General features: G+C 44.5%; 1 pseudogene; it reads left to right on the top strand.

Moving 5' to 3' along the window:
- The first annotated feature begins 388 nt into the window (after nucleotides 1-388).
- Nucleotides 389-1374, top strand: LOC142774426 (programmed cell death protein 6 pseudogene; annotated as a pseudogene).
- Nucleotides 1375-12159: the final 10785 nt, after the last annotated feature.

Here is a 12159-nt window from a genome sequence, read left to right as displayed (position 1 = left end):
TGGCGTAGTGGCACTTAACACACGCACTTGCAGTAAACCTTCTAAGACCGTTTGAAGCGGCCAATCTTACGTGAACATTTGTTCTTCTGATTGAGGCCTGCATCGAGAATGGGAGCCGTGCTAGCAATTTAGAATGTGATAAGCATGGAGCCCGATACACTGCCGCCTACTACTCTTGAAGATGAAGCTCAAGTGTCCTCCGAAGTTTTGTCTTCTGTAGAGATACTATAGGAAAATAATTGGCTTGGAGGTTTTGCTCGGCTTGGCAGGCCTTATGTGGGACTAGACGGGTGATGCGCGGTCTAGCCTGCGTCGTCTCTGGACCCAGATAAGATTTTCATCATCAACGTCATCATCATACACTTAATAATAGTGGGGATAAGTCAAACCAGCCGCGTAGGCATTATCGATATCTTATTCGGAGCATTAATTCGGCACTCGGCATGCAAAATTGAACTACGCATACGTACGTCGGCCTCCGATCTTCAACCCACGGCACAGTATACCGTGCCATTCACGTCCGAGCTAAGAAATACCGCCAGCGTCGACCAGTGGCCAGCGATGTCTTCGTACGGCTCCTACAGACCTCAGACGCCAAGAGCCGACGTCAACTACCTGCGCGACATCTTCAACAAGGTCGACAAGGATCGCAGTGGGCGCGTAGACGCGGTCGAGTTGCAGCAATGTCTCTCCAACGGCACCTGGAAGCCCTTCAATCCTGAAGCGGTGCGCATGATGATCAACATCTTCGACCGCAGCCGCACGGGCACGCTGAGCTTCGACGACTTCGTGTCCCTTTGGAACTACATCAACGACTGGCTTCGGTGCTTCCAGGACTACGACAAGGACCGCTCGGGTTCCATCGACAAAAACGAGCTTCGCGACGCGCTCAGAAGCTTCGGATACCGTCTGAGCGACGGAACGATCGATCTCCTGCTCATGAAATACGACCGTGAGAGGAAAGGATCAATCACCTTCGACGACTACATCCTGTGCTGCGTCACTCTTCAGACGTTCACCAGCGCCTTCAAGAGTTACGACACCGACATGGATGGTTACATCACGATAAGCTACGAAAACTTTCTAAAACTCGGACTCGGCGTTTTTATGCCATAAACTTAGATCCCTCCGACTCGTAACGTGCTCGAAATTTTCATGGGATTTTTTATAAACAGATGGTTTTTACGAAAACTCTGAGACCAAGCAATATATTGTAGCGTTGTGGTGTTCGGAGAATTCTTGCGGCCTGCCACGGATATGTTGCCCACCATGAGAACTTTCTATTGGCTTGAAGTTTTGCCTTAACGTTAATTGAAGTGCAGTAAATGTGAAGACTACAATAAATTTCATCACCTGGGGATAGCGCACCCATTGTACCAGTTTTAAATTTAAAAAATCTCGATATAACGGACTATACAAATGTGCTAGCTGCGCCAGCCTCTGCACTTTTTGGGATCTTAAAGTGGACTTTAGTGCAATAAACAGGGACAAGACAAGGACCACACGAACATAGTGGTAATGCTTTTTGTGGTCAATTTGTTCCCACTGTTTTTGTTTGCGCTAAAGTCTACTATGATACTGAACTATTTCGCCTAGCAAGGCAGCCTTCCGATTTTTTTTTTCTAGGGGAGCGTTAGGAGGCATTTCCGCATTTGAGAGTTAACCGCATAAGTTCCATCTTGTACACACAAGTTAAGCTTCATTCACCTCAATCTGCTTCGCGTGTTTTTGTTCCGCAGCATGTTTCGGCTGCATGCACCACCATGTTATTCATAACCATCAGAATTCTAATTTTTCTCCTTGCGTCCATATCAGGGCCAAAACCAATTCCGTAATTCGTCAATCTACCCGGTGCTCTTTTGCTGCGGTCAATTTATCCCCATCAACTTGCCAATCTTGACCACCAGGTCAGCGGCCGAACATCAAAACGACAGCTCCACTGCGGCGAACATCGGTGGCCAATAGTCGACCGAATGTTGGCAACTTGTTAAAAGGGGATGGATAGCAAAGGCAGGTGTGCAACTACTACTGGGCATCGCTCTGTTATTTTTCAAGCAAGCTCCACAGCATTTTTCAAACTGCTTGAATTAAGATTTTACTAGATGTTTTGTGAATAGGGCATGGAAATAAAAAGTCATTTTAAAAATATTGAAAAAGCTAACATTCTACTGTATTAATTGTTTAACAAATATTTGTGAAAAATATTTTGCTTGCCAGTAGAATGGTGAAATCTCTTCTTGTTATTTCACGTGCCCAGGGAACAGTGTAATATACTAATAACACCGTGGCCAAGGGTATCCGTCGGAACAAATATAATTACAGGCATGACCATCCTTCAATTAAAAATTCAAACGTGTGATGATTAGAGTTTTAGGGCTTCTTTCTTCAGAATAACTTGCGCAAAAATGCAATCTTGCTCAGAAGGCCATTATCTTTCTTGAGTAAGGGCGCATGCTACGTAAAAGAAGTAACAAAACTTTGAACTTGAAAGCTGCAGTGCTTACATATAAATTTTTCCTCTCCTGGCGAAAAGTAGTGTTTGAAGAAAATGCCATGTAAAGTTCGAGCTGTCGCAGTGCGGTCACGGAATCAGGCGCGATTGGGGCCATTTTTAAACGCTTTCCACTGCTCGTGTTAATGCGCCGCTACGTGGAAGCGCTTGTCAGTAATGCTGAAACATCATGCTATCAAAATTGAAAAATCGCATTTTTAGTCGATTTCGCACTCCATCTCTTAAAGCGTGCTGTCAGGATAGCTGATAGGGTTCATGATTAGCGACCAAAGTTTGAGAAAACGCTCATTTTGTTCCTTGTGTTTTCATCACCCCTCTTCAATCACAAATTAAAGGTTAAAATGGGCACAAATTAGAGGTTACTACTTATAAACACGTATAGAGGTTCAAATTGCCTTTTATAGAGCTTTGATTACGCCTAAATTTTTTATATTTTCACCCTTGTGCCTAAATGCTTGTAAGTGCATATAAATTCCTAATTTGTAAATAAACGCCTACATATACTATATTGAACCCCAAATTTTGCTTTCGAGGACAGTTTAATTGAGACCACTATTTACACTACTGGGCAAATAATACTGTTTGAAACTGTGGGGTTTCAACTTAGACTTACACTCCGGTAACTTAGGTTAGGTTCGAAAAATAATAACTGAGGCTCATGTGAATTCAAAACACACACACACACACACTGTATATATATATATATATATATATATATATATATATATATATATATATATATATATATATATATATATATATATATATATATGCCACAAGTCAACATCGCTTACTTGTAGCAAGGTTTGGTTATCCCCCAAAACCGAAGTTGTAGGCTAGACATTTCAGGAGCCAATGCACACGGGGCCCGGTTCCACTATCATGTTCTGCGCTTAAAGGTGAAGTTGAAGCGTCCTTCAAATTTTGTTTGTAATCTACTTCTTGTTAAAGAACCCCAGGTGGTCAAAATTTCCGGAGCCCTCCACTACGGCGTCTCTCATAATCATATAGTGGTTTTGGGACGTACGTTAAAGCCCACTAATCTATCAATCTACTTCTTAAGGTGCTCATCGATAGGGTAGAAACTGACCCTACGTGATTAGACTCGGCTGACACAAGGTTTCTTTCCCTTCAAGTCTTGTAGCAGTGTGGCTATCTGCTCATGTGCTACCTTCCTCAATATTGCGAACGAGAAACCCAGGATAGTATTAATTTGACAGCGGACGCTTCGAACACCGCGCTACAAATAAAGGGGAAAAAGTCAAGTTGATACCTCTTCTTGGAATTGGTATAACACGAAAGCGAAGCGGGCCTTCACAAAGGTAGCTGAGCGTTCATTGTGCATTGTTTCGCCACAAGAACAAAGGAATGAATGGTACAGCAACAAATTGCAAAATCACGCGAAGAACGACAAGCCTGCAGCTCGAAACTTCAAGCGCACACCTCAAGCAGAAAGCCCACACGAAGTAAGCATACACACGGCATGTGCGGACTATATAGCAACTGTCTCAGCTCAACACTGAAAGCGCGCTATTCAAACAGGATTACTCACGGAACGAACACCCAAGTATGCACAGGGCAACGCGAGCAACTGCCACGATTATTAATTCTTCCTGTATGAGAAGCGCGCTCGTTTCGTCGACGCGGCCGCAGCAGCGAGTGAAGTGACCTTCGCGCTCCCCCGAATGACGAGTCTCATAAGTGCGTGTTCAGGAGAGACCGCGCTCCGTGGAAGCAGCAGGTATAGAAACGCTAAACTTGATGACCCTGAGAGCACATCCAACGCGAGGCCTTCGCGGCATCTGGCTACTGATGGCAAAAACGCGTGAAGTTGCGAAAACTCTGAGGGCCATTAAACAGCATATGGTGTATTAAGTGGATTGCCTTTAGCATTCATGACCAAATTTGTTTCGTGGTGTAGTGGTCAGCGCCACGCGGTTAGGATAAGGTCGTCGCTGGTTTGACGCCACGCGTCATATCCTATACTGCTCGTTTTTAGGGGTGAAGCTCCTTATAGCGGCACCCGTTCGTCCCTCGTAGTCGTAGTAGTAGTGTCTAACCAGTCTTACATTTTGACCTCCAAGGTGGTGCCGGTGGGAGATTGCTCCTGTGCGTAGTTGAACAATAAAAAATTCGCAGAGTGCGCGTTAACTAAAAGCCAAATTATCCTGTCTCTCATGCCCCCTTGGCAGCCATTGGCATGTACATTGAGCACTATCAGACAAGAAAGGCTTGCTACGTTATACTCGCTGAGTGTAACCTCCTTGGTTTTAGAAAGGTTTAGCGAGCGTTGGGCTGCAGTGCCATGAATACAGTGAACTAGTATATACCATGAACTCGAGGTAGTTAACCTTTTGTTGGACACAACGAGGGAACAAAAGTTATCATGTTTAAAACATTTTTAGTGAGCTATTTATCACTTCTTGATCCCAAGAAAACAAATCTGAAAGTCGAGAAGTGTTTTATTGCAAAGAAAAAAGTGGGACCTATATGTCCCACTGTCCACTTAGGTCACTTCGATAAAGTGGGACTCATATGTCCCGCTGTCCACTTGAGGCAGTTCACACTTTCTTGTGAAATGGTGCGAAGCAAGTTGCACACAGCGGAACATTGCACACTTTGCACATATACCTCGTGCGGACTTCTCTTTTGCTGGTTGAGCACCAGCGGCACCGCCGTCGCGTGCCTGTGAAGCTTGGGTGGTGAGTGTTTCCGGAGAACCGACTCTCATCCGGAACACCAGTCATCGCGCGACCGTTGCTCTTGCCTCGCTTATTCTTGAAGGCAGTGATGGTCCTCCGAGGCTTGCGGAAGCTCCTTTGTGCGATGAGTTGTCTGCCAAGCTTGAGGCGGAAGTGAAGGTATCCAACATTCTCGATGGAGTTGGCTTGTATAAATGCGTTGACAATCGCCGCATCAAGAATGAAGTCGAAAATTCTACTCCACCATCGCTTAGACCGCCGGTCTGCAGGGTAGGTATTCCTCTTTTGATCGAACTTGTCGACGCCACCCATCCATGCATTATAATCTTTGACCACCTGAGGGCACTCCACTAATATTTTTTTGCCATTCGGCAGCGTCCTTTGAACATCGACGCGACATTCTGGTTCGTGGTAATTGGACATCAGGTGGACATTCTTTGTGTCCCTCCACTGGTAGGCAATGACGTCCCGCTTTCTTCGCCACAAGTATGAACCCCTGTCCATCTTGTTGTCAGTTTTCACCTCAGGAGGAAGGTCTTTCTTGTTTGTACGGAAAGTTCCGCAGGCAAAAATGCCTATGTCCCGCGATTCTTGCAAAAGTTTTGTTGATGAAAAAAAATTATCGAAAAACAACTGAGAACCAGTGGGCACGACACCATCTGCTAGTGAGAGAACAATATGCTCACCTAATGTGCGGTCAAGTGGTTTTTGAGCGTTTTTCCCCTCGTAGAGTTGAAACTGGAGCAGGTAGCCCGTTTCGGAGTCTGCGAGGGACCATACCTTGTAGCCCCTCTTTATCTTAGGCTTCATAGGCATGTATTGCTTCAAGCTTGAGCGTCCTTTGAACATGCTTTCATCAACTGCAACATGTGTCGATGGGTTGTACTCCGTCTGAAACTTTTTGTTCATCATGTTGATCAAAGGACGCACTTTATATGCGCGATCAAAATCTTTGTCACCATAGCCTGGCATTTTGTCGTTGTCGTTCAGATGAAGACAATTGCATATCATCTGAAACCGCTTGTATGTCATCACTTTGGCAATTTCATTCACGTAGGAAAAGCTATCGGAAGACCAGTACATTTGAAGTTGATGCATGCGGTTGACGCTCATAAGGATCAGCATCCCAATGTAAGCTTCAAGCTCATCGCGTGTCAGCGGCACCCATCCCTTTCGCTGTGTCTGTTCAGCATAGAGATTTGTCTGTTCTAGAATATGGTCCAACACCTCATTATCGAAATACAAGGAGAACGCGTCAAGGGCAGTGATTGTCGGACTGAGTCTTTGGGTGATCGTGAAGCTGTGACTCGTAGGCGTAGGCATACAAACAGTCGACGTATCCCACTGAGGTCCTTCTGAATCATTTTCAGTGTCGGCTTTCGAAACAGCACTTTTCCTTTTTTTCTTTCTTTTGCCTGCATATGGTGGACGCCGTCTTTTCTTCAGCATGCTCGACGAAGCGGGGGGAGCGTTTTCAACATCACTCTCGTTCTCGCTGGACTCATCGGGTGGTAGATCCCAAACTTCATCTTCACTGCTTTCGAACTCTTCATCATCACTGTTGTTAGAGTTCTCTGGCAAGCTCCAGAATAATTCAAGTGCTTCTTCAGCAGTGAGACGTTTCTTGTTATCTTAATAAAAAAAGAAAAGAAGCAATCAGTATGGACCGACCTGCCCCCACGCTATTGCTGCGCAACGCTAAGCCTAACGTGGAACAGGTGATTCCCACTACTATTCGTAAAACAGGTTCCGTTTATCTATGCACTGCTAAACATCACAAAATATACCTGCTAGTTGTTTGTAAGTGGTTACTGAAGTGCAAGAAAGACAAGATTTACTCACCAGACATTTTTTTCTTGCTTGAAAGAACCTCACAAAAACACCGAAAAACTGCAACGCACAAGTGAAAAAACAAAAACTGCTTCTTGCCTTGGTGCGTGCTTCCACCTAGTGGAAACGCCACGAAATTGCATACAGAATGTTCTAGCATACTCAATAGATGGCGCTAGTGGCTTGTATGTGATTGCATGAGCTCTCTCAAAGAGCTAGGGCGCCGAGAGCGTGGAATAATAAGTGGGACGTATATGTCCCGCTGTCCAACAAAGGGTTAAAGGTGGGAAGTAGACACGAAACGCAAGCCGTAATAAAGTGTGCGTGGCCTCCTCTAGTTCAGTCCTTGGAATGTCCGCTGGATGGCAGTGCATATGCGGAATATATAAAGGAAAGACTGCAGGCATGGATAGAGGATGAGGGCGTGCTGGAGGAACTGCATAATGGGTTTCGGAAACACAGGAGGCTGGAAGACAATCTGTTCTCACTGACGCAGTGCATCGAAATATCAGAAAAGGAACACAGGCCCCTGTGGCTAGCGTTTTGGATATCAAGGGAGCGTACGATAGCCTGCTTCAAGAGGAATTGTGGGGAATACTGGACACACTAGGCGTGGAAGTTGTAGTCAGTAATCTTTTAAAGGATATCTATAAAGGTAACAAGGTAGTTATAAAGTGGGAAAAACAGGTATCCAAGCCTGCAGAGGTAAAACGGGGGCTTAGGCAGGGGTTTCCCCTGTCACCATTATTGTTCATGATGTACCTACAAGGATTAGAGGCCAAACTAGAGGGATGTGGACTGGGCTTCAACCTCTCTTTCGACAAACAAGGAAAACTCATTGAACAGGCACTACCAGCATTGATGTACGCAGATGATATAGTGGTAATGGCCAACAACAAGGAAGATTTGCAGAGATTGGTAGACATCTGTGGTAATGATGGAGATAGGTTAGATTTCAGATTCAGTAACGAAAAATCGGCAGTCATGATTTTTAGTGACAATGAAGGTAGTGAGCTTAGAATACAGGAGGTCACGCTAGAGATAACAGATAAATACAAATATCTGGGCGTATGGATAAGCAATGGGGCCGAGTACCTAAGGGAACACGAAATATACGTGACGACTAAATGTAACAGGAATGCAGCGGTAATGAAAAACAGGGCACTGTGGAATTACAATAGGTATGATGTTGTCAGAGGAATATGTAAAGGGGTCATGGTTCCTGGTCTGACGTTCGGCAAAGCGGTCTTGTGCATGAGATCAGAAGTTCACGCAAGATTAGAAATGAAGCAACGTGGAATAGGTAGGCTTGCCTTAGGAGCTCACGGGAATACACCGAAATCAGGGAGTACAAGGTGATATGAGATGGACATCATTTGAGGGCAGGGAAGCTAGCAGCAAGATAAAACTTGAGAAGCGATTGAGGGAAATGGGGGAGGAGCGCTGGGCTAGGAAGTTGTTCAGCTACTTGTGCATGGAGAATGTCGATACAAAATGGAGGCAGCGAACCAGAAAATTGACTGGTAAATACTTAGAAAACAGCAGGGGGCCAAACCAAAAAGAATTATCTGTTAAGAATATTGTGAAGGAAGCTGAGACCGATATGTGGAGAATCAGCATGATTAAGAAGTCCGCACTAGAGGTCTATCAAACTTTTAGGCAGGAAATTGCCAAGGAAAGGATCTGTGATAATACTTGGGGTAGTTCCCTACTGTTTGAGGCCAGGACTGGAGTATTGCGAACGAAGACATATCGGGCCAAATACGAAGGGGTAGACACGGTAAGCAGTTCGTGTGGAGAGGAAGATGAAACTGCCGAACACTTGATAATGTGTGTGAAGGGCTTCGCCCTATAGTTCAGGATGATGGCGCGGAGTTTTTCCAAAGCAGTTTGGTTTAGGGACAGGGAGGGCAAAATAGACTTTAAACGGGTAGAATTAACTAGAAAGAGGTTATATGATTGGTGGCTAAAGTCAAGGCACGAGTGAAAATTAAACGCTTCACTGCAAAGTACGAATCCTCAACCTCACTTTTTAAAAGGGGAAAAATAAATCTAGTTTTTGGTTCATTAAGTATTACCGCTGGTGGCACTAGCCACCGCCCGATCAAAAGGGTACAGCCATATCCATCCATCCATTCATCCATTCATATGAAGAAAAGATGCGAGATGGTGGTACTTGGAGTGTTGAATAGATGGACGAACGGGCACACAGACAGATGCATGGACGGACTCACGGATGGCTACACCGACGGATGGACGCATGGATGGACGCAGGGCTGGATGCTTGGACGAACGCAGGGATGAAGGCACGGATGGACGTGCGGACGCATGAACAGACGCACGCACGTATGGGCGGATAGACGCATGGACGGTCACACAGACGGAGTTGTGAGCGGACGGAAGCAAGAACGAATGGACGGACGGATGCTTCGCCCCACTCTCCATCATTCACTCCGTGGATATGCTGCCATTTTTTATTTTGGTCAGCGCTCATTCAGTTCGTTGGATCTTCAGGCTTCTCCCCGATCAGATAATCATTTGTCAAACCATCGATGATGATATTTGATGTTTTGTGGCGCAAGGGCCATTTCAATGCCTAAGAGCGCCAGTTCATCTTACTAAAAATATGGATTGTCAAACCATCGACCATATTCTTGAAAATCTATTGTAAGTACAGTAGGAAAGTTCCCATTACTACATAACGCGTCCTTTTGCGAGTTGACCAAGTGCCCACCACGTGTACGTAGGACAACAAGCGTAACTATGCAACAATGGCACACGTTGTTGATACAGTTATCGATAGTTGAAAATAGTTACGCCTGTGTGCTTTGTAATTAGTAGGCCTTTAATAAAACCACCCGTTGCGAAACTGACATGTTCTGACGGTTGGTATGATTCTGCGCTTCTGCCACTTAAGATAACATGTGTTAATGACCCCTCCTTGCACTACATAACATTCGTATTGTTTTTTTTCGTTCGGAAATATTGAGCTCAGACTTGGCTATGTGATAGAAAACTTGCTTTTCACGCAGACGTCCTGCGTTAAATGCCCTTTTGAACAAAATATTTTTCTCTTCTTTATTTCAATCTATTCAGAATTATCGCTCACGGACAACGCTGACACGAACCCCGGCGAAACGAGCTCTTTTACGGTATTGCTATAGTGGAGAGATCACATTCTGCGAATTTTGCCTGAAGAAGGACAATTGCATGGCATGTGAACCGTTAGCTCCTTTGTGCTACCATAAAAAAATTTCAGAAATTTTGCTTTAACCTGGGAGGCGAAGCTCACCCTCGAGGACCTGCAGACCAACAACTCGTCGCCAGGGCCAAGAGGGCAGTAGAAGCCAGAGGGTTCCTGGACTAAGGAGCCCTCCCACCTCAGCGTGACACCAGCCATTGCCCGGCGCACTGTTCCGAAAATAAACGTTTATTTCTCTCTCTCTCTCGCTGTCCTGTCATAGATAAATAAGGCGCACAGTTTCGCTTTGCAAACGGCATAGATGTCTACACTTACTTTGCCTAAGATTACGGACATTTGAATCTTGAAGTGTCTTTTGCCTTCCTATTCCCGCGCTGAAAAGGTGCTTTCAAAATGCCCAAAAATTTGGCCTTTGTGAATCATTACAGTAAGCTTCAACAACGCAACTTAAAACGCTGTTTAGTCTTCTTGTGATAATGAACCTGATACCTGATATTTATGACGTTAAAAACGGTTTAAAAACATTAAATGTTACTTTAGCATCTAATAAGAACTGCCCGACAATGGTGCCGAAGAAATTAAGAAATTATAGAATATGTTATTAGCAGTAATTTTAACATAACTCTGAATGAAGAGAGGTTGAAGAAAAACTGCCCTGCTGCAAGTTATCTTTTCGTTCACTTTTCTTGCTTCACGTATATATTACAATTACCTCTAATAACATCCCCTATATTTTTCTTCCTGTTTGTTCTCAATATTATGTCTAACAAAGGAAGCGAGCCCTTAAATTTACGCTTCTCTTCAGTTGGTGTCCTTGAATGATATAGAAGAAATTTCAATTAGTTATGGGTGGCCAAGAGTCGACAAAATGTTGGTAACATATTAAGGTACGCTGGCTGGCTAGCCATAGTTGTTTTATGATCATAATAAACTTGAACAGTGCAACTAAACCATGTGCTCAGACTTATATTAATCAGCTTAATAACCAGAATTCAGGACGTTTAAAAATGCTGTAACCACTTTTAATTGACCGTCGGTGTGGGTTCTATCAACTTTTGCTAATATCATAATATCTGAAATTTTACATCCCAAACATTTGACATGAAAATGAGAGACAACTTTGTAGAAGGCTCCGGAAATGTTGGCCATCTGGTGTTCTCTAAGGCGTCATAAAATAACAAAGGACACAGATATCTCCATCATTCAATTCGTTTCCGCAGAAATGCGACTGCCGTAGCTGGGACTGAACCCGCAAATTTCGGGCCAGCAACCGGGCATCTAAGCCTCTACACTTGTGCGGTGGACACACCGTAAGCTTCGCGTTGTGGTGTGTAAACATCTGGGCATTCCCAAACCATGTCTTACCGAGCAACACTGGAGTAGTCAAACAGCGCTGCAGTTTCTTCCTTTCAACGTCTAGGCGCACATTTTTTGTAGAAAGTATACGCTTCTGCATTCTTTTCATATTCTTCGCCTGGCACACCATCATCATCGTTAGTGGCCGCGCCAAACAGCGATTTCTTCGCCAAAAAACCGACGCTGTTGTGGCCTAAGCCACACTGGAACGTGCAGATCGTGGCTTGTTGGAACGTGATTTGAGCTGTTATACCGTGGAATCATGGTAGCGTATCTAGATACAATTAGGTGTCACTTGTAGTTGTCAACAGGTGTCAATCCCTCACACACTGTCGTGTTAAAACCATGGCAAAAATCTCACCCATTCCGAATACCTTGCGGCTTAAAGGTTACTCACCGAAAGAAAATGTTGAAGCATTGTCAGCTCATACCACGCACTGAGGCAAGAAAACAAACTAAAGAACGTCACAGTGACGTCACTTGGCTTGCACCTGCTACAATCAAAAGTTCAAAAAGCTATCGCTTAGTAGGATTTGCTAGCAAGAGAGCAATAGAAG

Source organism: Rhipicephalus microplus, chromosome 10 (assembly GCF_043290135.1).
Source record: "Rhipicephalus microplus isolate Deutch F79 chromosome 10, USDA_Rmic, whole genome shotgun sequence".
Classification (NCBI taxonomy): Eukaryota; Metazoa; Arthropoda; class Arachnida; order Ixodida; family Ixodidae; genus Rhipicephalus; species Rhipicephalus microplus.
The sequence above is the reverse complement of the archived record's forward strand: the minus strand, read 5'-3'. Positions and strand labels throughout refer to the sequence as shown.